A 15,973-nucleotide genomic window follows, 5' to 3' on the forward strand; every position below is an offset into this window, starting at 1 on the left:
CAAAGGCTCCCTATGAAGACTATAATGACCACTAGGGATTAAACTGGAAACATGGAGCATACTTGGAGACCTAGACAAAGGAAATGTTGTTTTATTTTGACTGGACCTCTTTTTTTTTTTAAAGAATGCTTCCTACTGAACCTAGCTAATTAGAAATTTCTTGTAAGCTATACTTGGGACTCTGATCAGTCCCTGGGATAATATTAAAGTTCTAGAAATTGTCGAGGGCAGGAGACTAAGGAGATCAAAGTATCTGATAATTATTTATAAATCCACAGTGCTTACGCCTTGAGTCCTAAATTCATGATACCTCCCCCTGGACGGACACCAGATCTGACTTGCCAGCTGTTCTTCATATGTGGACTGATCTAGAAAGGGCTGGCTCAACATTCCTGGCAATAATTGGTGTGCCTTTGATTGGTTGTTCTTAGACCTTATCAGAGGGTTGAAGCCTTGCAGCTAAAGTGTTGGGACACTAAAAACGATAAATACAAGTCACAATTAAGCTCCTGTGAAAAAGAAATTCATTTTAGATTCCAATGAAAGATTTGACTTAATTTACAGATTTTTCCATTAATACATTAATGCAAAATACTCTAAATGCTTACTCCTAGGTAAGGTGGTAAGTTAGAAGTTTCATCAATGCACTGAGAAATCAGCCAAAATCATACACAATAATTTCTTTTCCTGGAAGAGACAGGAACTGCCAATGAACTTAGAAGGCCAAGAACTATGTCTGCAGAGAAGCAGGAAGGAGTGAGCTGCCCAGACAAACCAGGCTCCTCCAGTGGGAGCTGTAAAGGTACTGGGGAAGGGCTATGTTTTACTCACACCAGGCTGGAAAGAATAGTCAGCTGAACCCCAAGGACTGGATGTGTAATTGGCAGTGACCCAGCGAGGTGAAGAAGTTACAGCAGTGTATAGGGACTGGTGGAGGTCTGCGGTTTCCACCAGGCAATGCCTTACAACCTTTTCTTCCGCAAATGCTGCAACCAAGGGTTGCCACTTGAACTTACCACACTGAGAGGAGTCACTGAGAGGCTCACCTCTCAACTCAGGAAGGCTGTGCCAGAATGTCTCTCCAAAGGGTAACTTCTAACCTCCCTCAGGGCGGGACATACCCTGAATTAGGCTCCTTGAGCCTGAACTTGGGTTGTAAAATGTACTTCCCACCTCAGAGCAGTTTGCTACACGCATCATCACAGGGATGAAAGAATTGAAGCCCATTCCATCAAGGAAGAGATGCTGATGGATGTAATAAGTAGGATGACCTACTTAGGGTTTCTATTGCTGTGAAGAAATGCCATGATCAAAGCAAGTTGGAGAGGAAAGGGTTTGTTTGGCTTAAACTTCCATAGCACTGTCATCACCAAAGGCAGTCAGTACAGGAACTCACACAAGGCAGGAACCTTGAGGCAGGACATTATACCAGAGGCCATAGGAGAGTGATCCTTATTTACTTTCTTCTCATGATTTGCTCAGCCTGCTTTCTTATAGAACCCAGGACCACCAGCCCAGGGATGGCACCACACACAATGATCTTGGTCCTCCCCTATTAATCACTGACTAATAAAATGGTCTATAGGCTTGCCTATAGCCTGATCAAATATATAAGCCTCGGGGGCTCATTTCTGATTCGGGCCGTCACAACTACTAATCTCACAGTAAAAGCCTCCATAGAGAGTGAATTTGAAAAAATTCAGGTAAAGAACTCAAGAAATGGTTGTGAGTGTGTTCAAAGAAATCAAAGAACAGTAAATGAATTCCTAACTGAATTCCAAGAGAATATAGACAAACAGCTGAATGAATTGAGGAGCCTAATGCAACATATGAGAAAGGAATCCAGAAAAATAAACAAAGCTGAAACACTAGAAATGAAAAGTACAATAAGTCAAACATAGGATTCATCAATAGACTGAATCAGGGAGGAGACAGAATTTCTGAGTAAGAAACAAGGTGGAACTGGAACATTCCAACAAGGTGAGCATAAACTAATCAGATTTGAGCAGGATTTTCAGATATTCAGGATACAACAAGAAGACAAAAGTGACGACACACAGGCACAAAAGAAAGAAAATTTCATTTCAAATTCACAGAAAATATTTTCATTACAAATTATAGTAGATTTCCCAAAATTCAGAGACTGTTTCTCAATCTTAATACAGGAGGCATGTAAACAGCGGATAAAACTATAAAACAATCATCCTTCATAATACAATTAAACCACTGAATAGAAAGAACAAAGAAATTGTATGGAAATCAGCAAGAGAGAAGTATCAAGTCACATACAAGGGCAAGTCAATCAGAATAAGGGTAGATGTGTCAAAAAAAAACTTCAAAGACCAAGAGAGTTTGGAGTTACATGTTTCAATCTCTGAAAGACAACCGCCCAAAATACTACAATATCTGTCAAAAGCTATCTGTCAGAGTAGAAAGAGAAAACACCACTCATCCCCAAAAAACTCCAGCAGCATGTTAATCAATTAATTGGCATAATTCCCTCATGTACTGTAATACTAGATAACCTTTCTGCCCTGATATGAAAATATTTACACGGTCAAGAAACCTTTGTTCTCACAGTTGAATCTATGCCCATTCCCTGATATAAACTTAGAAGCTAGCTCCCCACAATTATCTCTTACGGCGGGACATCCAACCAGAAGAGGAGCCTTGCAAATCAAAGAACAGACACTAAGAAGGAGGACTGAGCACCGTGATTTCTCTAACAGCTGTCTGAGGAGAGCACGGGTCCCTGTTGTATACTAACAAGCTAATAATAGTCTGTACTTAACCTTCACCTTGGTTTTATTGATACAAGATCTTAGTCTAGGAAATTAACTGTTTGTGCCTTTACCCCTAGAAATACAGGAAAAAGCTATGGACCACCTAAACAGCCCCCAGATAAATCCCTCCTCACTGGGCATCTGTGGGAACAAGTGCTCCCTGCCTCAGGAGGCTGAAGTGTCAGGCTCCAGATTTCACACTACATAGCCATAGCTTTTCCCTTTGATCTAAGCTACTGTAGATGTAATCTCTAAGGCTGGGAGGTCCGCTTAAATCAACTAACATTTGGTGAAAATGCTAATGCGGGTCAAATACCACCCAGCTTTCTTTCATAGCACACAGCAGTTACCATGGTTACCAAAATGTTATATTCCCAGCCACCTCGGAAGTGAAGATGCTTAGAAAGTGCACAGCACTCCAGTTTTCTTCACTTTCTCTACATTTATTGGAGCACAAACCTTTAGCTTAACTAACCACACAATTGTAATTATACACAAACTGCCCTTCTCCCCTCTTAGAAACCATAGCCCCTTCCTCTATTGATACTCTTCAGACATGCCTGGCTTTTCATAAATCACACCCCCTGATCCAAAAAGAAGATACAGGCACCCATTTTAATAACCCTTATCTATTCTTATGACCATGACAAAATAGATGCCTGGTGTCCTTACTATTGCCAGAGAATTGCTGGTTGTGTCTGTATGTTTATATAAACTGGGAACTTTAGAGGATGGCAGAAGAATAGAGAACCGGATGCAGAAAAGTACACAGCAGAGAACCCTTTTCCTTCACTTATTGTAATGTCTCTTTGGAATCCTGAAGACAGGATTAAGACTGACCCTTAAAGCCTCCCAAAACCTGCCTATTTTCTCTCTCCTGCCCTGCTATTGGCCATTCAGCTCTTTATTAGACCAATCAGATGTTTTAGACAGGCAAAGTAATGCAGCTTCACAGAGTTAAATAATGAAACATAGAAGAATACAACACATCTTTGCACATGAAACAGATATCCCACAGCACAAACGAATGTAACACATGTTTAACTAATATTCTACAACAATGTGTGTAAGAGAACATAAAAAAAATAGTCCCACACTAGCTCAGAATTAGTATTATAAAAGGTTATTTATTTAGGGATAGACTCACAGATCATAGTCCTTTGCACTAACGGGGAGCAGGAACCAAATCCAGTAGCAGCAGCAGCAGAGAAAGAGAGAGAGAGAGAGAGAGAGAGAGAGAGAGAGAGAGAGAGAGAGAGAGAGAGAACAAACTTTATGGCTGCATTTATAGTATAAGAGACCATGCCCAAGTGGGCTGATATCTTAAAGGCTATTGGCTTAAAGGAGTTCCCACAGCTCCTCCCCTTTTTGTCTAAATAAGAGGCTTCTAAGCCTAATACAAAACTATATGCATTAAGAACAAATATCAAGTATAAAAATTAGAATTACAACCAGCATAAACAATATCAAATAAGAAACATATGATAAATGTTTCAGTAATTATCCTATCCTAAGGAGTCTAAGTCTTGTATGAGAAACAGTTTGGTCAAGTCATGAGAGGAAAATAACTATGACTATCTAGTCATCAACCTCACTGAAGACTTGAGAAGGGAAATAATATTACTTCAATAAACACGAAACACAATCAAGCAACTTCAAAAATATACAATAAATGACAGAGACAACAAGCTACCTGGGCAATCACTCAAAGTCTCATTTGCAATGGTTGGAGTAACCAGCTTTGGCTAATGCCTAGAGACCATTTTCAGAAACTGGAAAATTTTCAGAAGTGTCTTATGCTGTCTTAACATATCCTGCTTGTCCTGTCTGGACATCATGCATTTTGTCAGTAGTCAAGGAATGGGCAGTCCTTTGCCCAAAGGCCAGTTTTACCAAGAAGAAAACAAGCTCCAAGTAGAGTTTCTTTGGTGATCAACATTCTGTTGGGAATAGATTGGTGCTGCCAGAGTAATTGTGTCTCACATCAACAGAACCCTAAGTTTGCCATATTCTACAGTTCTTTTAAGTGGTTAAAGGTTACATATGTATGTGGAATACAACCTCAATATATCTAAAAAACCTAATTAGTCTAACTATAGGTGTGACAAACATGTATGACTCTTGACCTATATTTCTTAAAACCCAAATAGCTTAAAGAGTAAGGCCACACATTAGAATATTAAATAATCTTTAAACAACTATGCAGTAAATGATGGCAATGAGCTCAAAATGTAAACAATGTATAAGTATCTTGATCAGAGGTAGAAATGTATCGTGCAATATAATAAATATATCCTAAAATTATATCAATATGCAAAATGTCTTAAGCAGAGGTAGAAGCATGCATGTATACAATATGACAAAAAAACTTTGCCTAGGTGTACATATATTATAAACATAAATAGGAGTATATTAAATATAACAAATATAATTTGAATTTGAATCAATATAAAAGAATCAATAACAGGCCTCTGCCAGCCATCCCAGCTTCCATCCAGAGGGCCATCAGAGGGGTGAGTGTGATTCCGGCCCGTGGCAGGGTCCTGGCAAGGAGGAGCCAGGACTTTCCCCGACCCATAGACTCCCAGGTCAGCCTGCTCTGCTGGCTCCACCCTGCTAGCGTCTCCGCTAGCCATCCCAGCCTCCAGCCAGTGGGCCATCGGAGGGGTGAGTTGGCTTCAGGCCAGCAGCAGGGGCCCGGCGAGGAGGAACTCGGACTTTCCCCGACCCCATAGACTCCCAGGTCAACCTGCAGTGCTGGTTCCACCCTGCTAAACTCTCCTGCCTGCCATCACAGCTTCCATCCAGGTACAAATTTCTATATTTCTCCCCTCCCACTGGGGCCATAAAATCTCCCCAGCTCAGCTGCCTTGCACACTGGGCCTACTCTGTAAGCGCATCCCGGAAAGAGGGAGTGCCTGTGCTTCAATAACCTGCCTGAGGAAAGGTAGGCATTCTATCAGTGAACTCCCTGCCCAACAAGAGAACCTGAACCTCTACCAGAAGTTCCAATAGAGAGCATTTGAACGAAGAGATGGGAAGATGCCAAGGCAAGACCTCCTCCAACAATCTGAAAAACAACATGAAAACACCAGATCCCAACGACCCTACAACAGAAGGATTTGAACACTCTAACCCAGATGAAGTGGAAAAAAAGTGCCATTATGAAAGCAATAGAGTCCCTTAAACAGGATATGAATAACTCCCTTAAGGAACTGGTCGAGAAGTGTAACAAAAAGTTTGAAGAAATGAGTATAGAAATGGATGAGAAATATAACAAAAAGTTTGAAGAAATAAGTAAATCCGTGAATGAGACCCTGAGAAACCAAGAAAAAACAATCAAAGAAGTAAAGGAAACAGTCCAAGAATTGAAAACTGAAATGGAGGCAATGAAGAAAACACAAAACGAGAACCGGATGGATATGGAAAACCTAGGTAAACGAGCGGGGACTACAGAATCAAGCATAACCAATAGAATACAAGAGATAGAAGAATGAATCTCAGATTCTGAAGATACCATAGAGAAAATAAATGCTCTGGTCAAAGAAAACAGCAAATCCAACAAATTCTCGTCACAAAACATTCAGGAAATCTGGGACACAATAAAAAAAAAACAAATCTAAGAATAATAGGGATTGAAGAAGGAGAAGAACTGCAGATCAAAGGCCCAGAAAATATATTCAACAAAATTATAGAAGAAAACTTTCCCAACCTAAAGAACGATATTCCTATGAAGGTTCAAGAAGCATACAGAACACCGAATAGACTGGATCAGAAAAAAACATCCCCTCGCCATATAATAATCAAAACACAAAACATACATATTAAAGAAAAAATTTTAAGAACTGCAAAGGAAAAAGGTCAAGTAACTTATAAAGGTAAACCTATCAGGCTTACACCGGATTTCTCTATGGAAACCATGAAAGCCAGAAGATCCTGGATAGAGGTACTGCAGAAACTAAGAGACCATGGATACAAACCAGACTAATATACCCAGCCAAGCTATTGTTCACTATCAACGGAGAAAACAAAATATTCCAGGATAAAAACAAATTTAAACAATACGTAGCTACTAATCCAGCCTTACAGAGAATATTAGAAGGAAAATCACTACCGAAGGAATCCAACATTCCCAACACTGCCTACAATAACTCGAGCATCTAGCGACCATTCACAAGCACAAATCAAAGAAGAAAAACATATACACTCTACTACCTAAAAAAAAAAAATGACCGGAGTCAACAACCACAGAAGAGGCCTCCTGTGCCTATATCTTGTAGACTACTTCCCACTTTCTCTTCTATCAGGTTCAAAGTGGATGGATTAATGTTGATGTCTTTAATCCATTTGGACCTGAGTTTTATGCATGGTGATAGGTATGGATCTACTTTCATCCTTCTACAGGTTGACATCCAGTTATGCCAGCACCATTTGTTAAAGATGCTTTCCTTCTTCCATTGTATACCTTTAGCTCCCTTGTCAAAAATTAGGTGCTCATAGGTTTGTGGGTTAATATCCGGGTCTTCTATTCGATTCCAAAGGTCGATTTCTCTGTTCTTATGCCAATACCAAGCTGTTTTCAATACTGTAGCTCTGTAATAGAGTTTGAAGTCAGGGATGGTAATGCCTCCTGAAGTTCCTTTATTGTATAAGATTGTTTTGGCTATCCTGGGTTTTTTGTTTTTCCAAATAAACTTGATTATTGTTTTCTCAAGGTCTGTGAAGAAGTTTGATGGGATTTTGATGGGGATTGCATTGAATCTATAGATTGCTTTCGGTAGAATTGCCATTTTAACTATGTTGATTCTCCCAATCCAAGAGCAGGGGAGGTCTTTCCATTTTCTGGTATCCTCCTCAATTTCTTTCTTCAAAGACTTAAAGTTCTTGTCAAATAGGTCTTTCACTTCCTTGGTTAGAGTAACCCCAAGATATTTTATGCTATTTGTGGCTATCGTGAAAGGTGATGTTTCTCTGATTTCCCTCTCTGCTTCTTTATCCTTTGTGTATAGGAGGGCCACTGATTTTTTGGAGTTGATCTTGTATCCTGCCACGTTACTAAAGGTGTTTATCAGCTGTAGGAGTTCTTTGGTAGAGTTTTGGGGGTCACTTATGTACACTATCATATCGTCAGCAAATAACGAAAGTTTAACTTCATCCTTTCCAATTCGAATCCCCTTGATCTCCTTATGTTGTCTTATTGCTATTGCTAGAACTTCAAGCACTATATTGAAGAGGTATGGAGAGAGTGGACAGCCTTGTCGCGTTCCTGATTTTAGTGGAAAGGCTTTGAGTTTCTCTCCATTCAATTTAATGTTAGCTGTCGGCTTGCTGTATATTGCTTTTATTATATTTAGGTATGATCCTTGTATCCCCAGTCTCTTCAACACCTTTATCATAAATGGGTGTTGAATTTTGTCAAATGCTTTTTCAGCATCCAATGAAATGATCATATGGTTTTTTTCTTTCAGTTTATTTATATGATGGATTACATTGATAGATTTGCGTATGTTGAACCAGCCCTGCATCTCTGGGATGAAGCCTACTTGATCATGATGGATAATTTTTCTAATGTGTTCCTGGATTCGGTTTGCCAGGATTTTATTGAGAATTTTCGCGTCGATGTTCATAAGTGAGATTGGCCTGTAATTCTCTTTCTTGGTTGTGTCTTTATGTGGTTTTGGTATTAAGGTAACTGTAGCTTCTTAGAAGGAGTTTGGCAATGACTCTTCTGTTTCTATATTATGGAATACATTAAGGAGTATAGGAATTAGCTCTTCCTGGAAGTTCTGGTAGAATTCTTCATTGAAACCATCTGGTCCTGGGCTTTTTTTGGCAGGGAGATTTCTGATAACAGCTTCTAATTCCTCATGACTAACAGGTCTATTTAGATTGTTCACCTGTTCTTGGTTCAACTTTGGTATATGGTACTTATCTAAAAAAATGTCCATTTCTTTTACATTTTCCAACTTTGTGGCATATAAACTTTCGTAGTAAGATCTAATGATTCTCTGAATTTCCTCTGTGTCTGTGGTTATGTCCCCCTTTTCATTTCTGATCCTATTAATTTGCATGTTCTCTCTCTGCCATTTGATTAATTTGGATAGGGGTTTGTCAATCTTGTTGATTTTCTCCAAGAACCAGCTTTTTGATTCATTGATTCTTTGGATTGTTTTCTCTGTTTCTATTTTGTTGATTTCAGCCCTCAGTTTGATTATTTCCAGTCTTCTACTCCTCCTGGGTGAATCAGCTTCTTTTTTTTCTAGATCTTTCAAGTGTGCTGTTAGGTCTCCAATGTGTGCTTTCTCCGTTTTCTTTAATTGGGCACCTATTGCTATGAACTTTCCTCTTAGTACTGCTTTCATAGTGTCCCATAGGTTTGAGTATGTTGTGTCTTTGTTTTCATTAAATTCAAGGAAGACTTTAATTTCTTTCTTAATTTTGTCCTTGACCCAGGGGTGATTTAGTAGTTGACTGTTCAACTTCCATGAGTTTGTTGACTTCCTGGGGGTAGCATTGTTGTTGAATTCTAATTTTAATCCATGGTGGTCTGACAAGACACAGGTGGTTACTAATATTTTTTTGTATCTGTGGGAGTTTGCTTTGTTACCGAGTATGTGGTCAATCTTCGAGAAGGTTCCATGAACTGCAGAGAAGAAGGTATATTCTTTCCTATTTGGGTGGAGTGTTCTATAGATGTCTGTTAAGTCCATTTGATTCAATACCTCCAATAAATCTCTTAATTCTCTGTTTGGTTTCTGTCTGATTGACCTGTCCATTGGTGAGAGAGGAGTGTTGAAGTCTCCTACTATTAGTGTGTGTGGTTTGATGACTGCCTTGAGTTCTAGAAGAGTTTCTTTTACATATGTGGGTGCTTTTACATTAGGGGCATAGATATTCAGGATTGAGACTTCTTCCTGGTGAGTTGTTCCTGTTATGAGTATGAAATGTCCATCTCCATCTCTTCTGATTGATTTTAGTTTGAAGTCGATTTTGTTAGATATTAGAATGGCCACACCCGCTTGTTTCTTAGGTCCATTTGCTTGGAAAACCTTTTCCCAACCCTTTACTCTGAGTAGGTGTCTGTCTTTGTGGTTGAGGTGTGTTTCTTGTAAACAGCAGAATGTTGGATCCTGTTTTCGTATCCAATCTCTAAGTCTGTGCCTCTTTATAGGTGAATTGAGTCCATTGATATTAAGAGATACTAATGACCATTGGTTGTTGACTCCAGTCATTTTTTGGGGGGTAATAGAGTGTATGTGTTTTCCTTCTTTGAATTGTGCTAGTGAAGGGTCGCTAGATGTCTGAATTATTGTAGTCAGTGTTGGCAATGTTGGATTCCTTGGGATGTAATTTTCCTTCTAGTATTCTCTGTAAGGCTGGATTAGTAGTTACATATTGTTTAAATTTGTTTTTATCCTGGAATATTTTGTTTTCTCCGTTGATAGTGAACGAAAGCTTAGCTGGGTAAAGTAGTTTGGGCTTACATCCATGGTCCCTTAATTTCTGCAGTACCTCTATCCAGGATCTTCTGGCTTTCATGGTTTCTATAGAGAAGTCTGGTGTAAGTCTGATAGGTTTACCTTTATAGGTTACTTGACCTTTTTCCTTTGCAGCTCTTAATATCCTTTCTTTAATCTGACTGCTTTGTGTTTTGATTATTATATGGTGAGGGGATGTTTTTTTCTGATCCAGTCTATTCGGAGTTCTGTATGCTTCTTGCACCTTCATAGGAATATCCCTCTTTAGGATGGGAAAGTTTTCTTCTATAATTTTGTTGAATATATCTTCTGGACCTTTGATCTGCAATTCTTCTCCTTCTTCAATCCCTATTATTCTTAGATTTGGTTTTTTTTATTATGTCCCATATTTCCTGAATGTTTTGTGATGAGAATTTGTTGGATTTGCTGTTTTCTTTGGTCAGGGCGTTTATTTTCTCTATGGTGTCTTCATAATCTGAGATTCATTCTTCTATCTCTTGTATTCTATTGGTTAAGCTTGATTCTGTAGTCTCCGTTCGTTTACCTAGATTTTCCATATCCAGCCGACCCTCGGTTTGTGTTTTCTTCACTGCCTCCATTTCAGTTTTCAATTCTTGAACTGATTCCATTACCTGTTTTATTGCTTTTTCTTGGTTTCCCAGGGTATCATTTACGAATTTACTCATTTCTTCAACCTTTTTGTTATATTTGTCTTCCATTTCTTTACTCATTTCTTCCATCTTTTTGTTATATTTCTCTTCTATTTCTTTAAGTGAGTTATTCATACCCTGTTTAAGAGACTCTATTGCTTTCATAATAACACTGTTTTCCACTTCTTCTGGAATAGGGCGTTCAAGTCCTTCTGTCGTAAGATCGCTGGGATCTGGTGTTTTCATGTTGTTTTTCAGATTGTTGGAGGAATTCTTGCCTTGGCACCTGCCCATCTCTTCCTTCAGATGCTCTCCAATGGCTCTTCCCTCCGCTGGGTCTTCTTCTACTGGATTAGTGTCCCTTACTATCCAGGAATCACTTTGCCTGCAGTCTTAGCTAGCTGCAGGCAGGCTATTAGAACAAAGGGTCTTCCTTCCCTTTGCACTCACCACCTGTCCTGACCCGCGGTGCCCACCCCGGCTGAGATGGAGGAATTTAAGCCCCAAAAAAGGGAGAGAGGAGGGGAGGGGTTCGAGGCCGAAAGCTGGGATGGCGTAGCAGGAGAGAGGGATTAGCTGGGGGGAGCTGCCCCTTTGGAGTAGCCAGGGAGATAAGGATGGCAGGAATATTGTGTGTACCCTAACCGGTCAACACACTTACCCCTCCACAGGATCAGAGCCCCTCGCTGGTCAGAAGACTCCCTGACTGCGGTCTTAGCTTGCTGCAGGCCGGCTATCAGAACAAAGGGACCCCCGTCCTTTTGCACTCACCGCCTGCCCTGGCCCGCGGTCGGAAGAATATATTTCAACTAAGTCAGTCATTTTATGGATTACAGGAGACTTGTTTATATATGGGATCCCAGGTCCAAGGAGAGATCCCCCAGATTGTTCTCTGGACAGAGGAGAGGGTGCCTGAACCGGCCGTGGCCCATAACCATACTGATGTATATTTTGCTTATCACCATAGATCCTTCATCTGGCGAAGGACGGCGATACAGACGGAGACCCACATTGGAGCACCGGACTGAGCCCCCCAAGGTCCAAATGAGGAGCAGAAGGAGGAAGAACATGAAAAAGGAAATCAGGCCTGCGAGGGATGCTATCACCCACTGATACAAGGGAACGGATCTAATGAGAGTTTACCAAGGCCAGTTGGACTGGGACTGAACGAGGACATGATCTAACCAGATTCTCGGAATTTGGCCGGAGTCTCTGAATGTGGCTGGCCCGAAGTCTTTCTGAAAAGCCATTGACTATGATACTGGGACTTGTTTCCTCTGCATATACTAGATTTTGGGGATCCAGTCTGTTTGGATACTCACCTGCCTGGACCTGGATGGAGGGGGGAGGAACTTGAACTTCCCACAGGGCAGGAAACCCTGACTGCCCTAAGGGACAAAGAGGGAGGAGGAGAGGGAGTGGGGGGAGTGGGAGGGTGTTGGGAAGAGGGGTGGAAATGGAAACTTTTATAATTTAATAAAATTTACTCTAAAAAAAGAATCAATAACAATGTAAATTGTCTATAAATAATAGCTCACAAGTCTTGACCTAATTTTTGTTATTTTTATTAGTGTGAGAATGATCATGCTAATCTACCTATTATCCCATCCAATTTCCCTTTTTTTTTTCAAAGAAGACTCCTGAGCCTACATAATTTCCACCCCAATCCCCAACTCTATGCCAGTGATAACCCCTAATTGATGTCCCTAACCCTGAGGAAAAACTTTGTTGGGAGAGGGGACATTATCTTCTAGAATTGCTTCCAACTGTCATGGGGGTGATGTTCTTTTTATGGGATCTTATAAAACTAAAATGATGGTTAAGTTTCAAGGTTACTGTCCGGTATAATTGCAAATAGTCTCTGAGTATTTCGTAGGGCTTTTCTGAAGTTCTTATTTGAAGTTCTGGCCAGAGCACTGTAAGAAGGTACACCATTTCAGCTAACTAAGTTAGAATCCTTTTGAGGATTTGGTACCCAAAACCGATCTTAAAATAATGCTATCAGCATCATGACATCATATCAACCAGGTGGGGTGTTTGTTGTGGGGCCCCATCACTTCCTAGAAACTTCAAAGATTACTGCAGGAAAATTTATTGTTCATTAGGGAAAACTTAAGCATTATTCATATAGACATATATTCAATAAAAGGCATGACAGAGACCAAAATAGGTAGGGAGAAAAGTAAAATTTTTTCTAAATTCTTTCTTTTTCTGTCCCATACCAGATGACTCCTGACATGAGAAAGAAACTCTGAATTTTTCTTTTAATGACATGCTTGGATTTAGAAAAGGAGAGCCATTGTCGAACTCCAAAGCCAACTTTGATGTTTAAGTAGAGTTTTATACATGTTCAGGTAATTAAATTTTACCCTGCAGATGACCTGTCCTCATAAATCATATTTCTTTTTGCTCAGTGATCCTTTCTGGATATTTTTTTCTTCTTTAGTCATCTAAAAGTCTGGGGTCTCTTGAATTTTGAGGATGTGTATTTTCCTGCAGACACAAGAACAGAACCCTGCCCCAACCCTTATGAGGTTTTCTTACCACCTCTTTCTCAAGAGGTTTCTCTTTTACAAACCAAATTGTTATTAATTTTGATGGAAAAGAAAAGCAAAACCCCTTCCCCTATGTAGCTCATCTCCTGGTTTCTATTGTGAGGTCAACACATCCTTCAAATACATTAGCTGATTGAATTCAGAAGGTTTTCTATTATTCAATGTCTCTCTGCTGCTGTGGTCCCTTTTCCATTAGTGTTAAGAAAACTCAAGGTTAATAAAGCATTATGCAATCTATTTCTAGGGGTGTTTTTCATCCTTTTCTGCTTGTTTAACATATCTTTTACAGTTTGATTTGATCTTTCTATAACTGCCTGACCTGTAGGATTGTTTGGTATACCTGTGGTATGCTTTCTATTATCATAAACAAAAAACTGTTTCATTTTCTTAGAAACATATACTAGACAATTATCTGTCTTTATTTTTACAGGTATACCCATGAAGGCCATAACTTCAAATAAATGTTTGATAGTGAATAAGACTTTTCTGAGCTCAAAGCAGTTGCCCATTGAGAACTTGAATAATTGTCAATTGTGTGATGTACATATTTCAATTGTCCAAAATCTGCAAAGTGGAACACATTCATCTGCCATATTTCATTCCTTTGAGTATCCTTTCTGTTACTCCCTTCAGATAGCAGTGTTTGGTTATAGAAAGAACAAGTAGTACACAGCTTTATAATCTCCTTAACTTGTTGCCATGTAATAGAAAACACTTTCTTTAAACCTTTGCTATTGACATGATTTTTTTTAGGAAATTCTGATGTTTTCAGCACATTTCCAATCAATAATTGGTCAATTTCTGCATTATCTTTTGCTAGAGGTCCTGACAGACCTGTATGGGATTAGATGTGTGTTATCTATATGGGACAAAACCTATTCCTTATTATATATTGAACCTGAATGAATAATAAAATCAATTCCGTATCATCTGGAATAAGTTCAGCAGTTTCAATATATAAGACAACTATTTCTGCATATTGCAAATTAGTAACTATATTGAGTGATTCTTTAAAATTTCTTAGTATCATGAAAATAGCATATATCTCTGTCTTTTGGACAGAATTATAAGGGCTTTGTTACATCTTACTTGAATCTTCTTATTTGTAACATGCCTTTTCTGATTTATTTGCATCAGTATAGAATGTACAGGCTCTAGTTATTTGTATGTCATGGACAATATGGAAAAGGATCCAAGTAGTTCTCTTTATAAGGTTAATTCTTTCACTTTTGGGATAAACTGCTATTAATCTCTACTTTAAAAATTTAGCACAAGCTCTTTGCCAAAGTTCATTGTCTTTCCATAGTTTTTTTTAATTTTATCAGTAGTAAAAGGCACTATAATCGGCTTGGTCTATTCCTGTTAGTTGACAAAGTCTTAATTTTTCTTTTATATTTAATTCAGAGACCATTTCCACATAAGTTATTAATCTTTTACTTGGTTTATGTAGTAAAAAGATCCATTCTAAGATATATTTTCCCTGTGCACTAAATTTCCTGTAGAGAAAATTCTGAAAGGCAATATGACCAGAATGCAATTAAAATTTGGATTCCCCTGATCCACATGTGCCTCCTGTAATTTCTTTTTAACCACAGTTAATTCTTTCTCAGCTTCAACCATTAATTTCCTGGGACTATTTAAGTTTTTGTTACCATCTAAGGTTTTGCTTAAATGAATTATTACATCAGGTGTTATCCCAACAGTCGGTTTTGAGTGAAAATGTTTCCTAACAGTCTTTGAAAGTAATTAAGAGTCTGAAATCAGTTTCACCTAATTTGTGCCTGATTTTCTGTAAACCTATTTTATCTCCTAGGTAGTTGACAGAATCCCTTTCTGTATTTTTTTCAGGAGCAATTTGTAATCCCCATTTTGGCAAATCTTGCATCTTTTTGCTCACTTGTGGCTGTTAGTTTTGAATCTTCAGATATGTGTTTGTTTATAACACACACAAAGGTCATGAAATTAGTAAGGGATTGTAGGATGGGGCTCTTATCAGAACACAGTCCAATGAGTCCAGATGAGTCATGTGAGGAGACTTCTGAGTGCTTGTGAGAGAAGTCCAAGAAACCAAGACAAGGGTTTTGTGACCTCAATTTCTGCAAAAACACCAAATTGTTCTTGAGTAGTGTTTTCATGCCCCTCTCAGGTGTACTGGATAGGAGTGAGTTACTTCATTACAACTGCCTGTTGTCATTTGTTTATATGTTTCTATGGGGAAAAAAACCCATGTTTTTGCCTTGTGTGACTTGTCTGCTGCTTGCAGTTTGCCTTTGTGTTCTGATTGTACATTTTACACAAGTGACTCCCTTTAACCCCAGAGCATAAATTGTCTGATGTGCTGAATAAAGCTGGCTATTGCAGAAGACTTTAGTCTGCCTCATTTTTGGCTCCATTCTCCCAGGTCCCACCAACTCTAGAGCAGTGAATAGACTCTTAACAAAAGAGACATAGAATGCAGTGGGATAAGAGTGAAAGGGCTAAAGAGGAATAACGGAACTGGAAAGGTT

The sequence above is a fragment of the Myodes glareolus genome, chromosome 3 (genome assembly GCF_982192425.1).
Source record: "Myodes glareolus chromosome 3, mMyoGla1.1, whole genome shotgun sequence".
NCBI classification, from domain to species: domain Eukaryota; kingdom Metazoa; phylum Chordata; class Mammalia; order Rodentia; family Cricetidae; genus Myodes; species Myodes glareolus.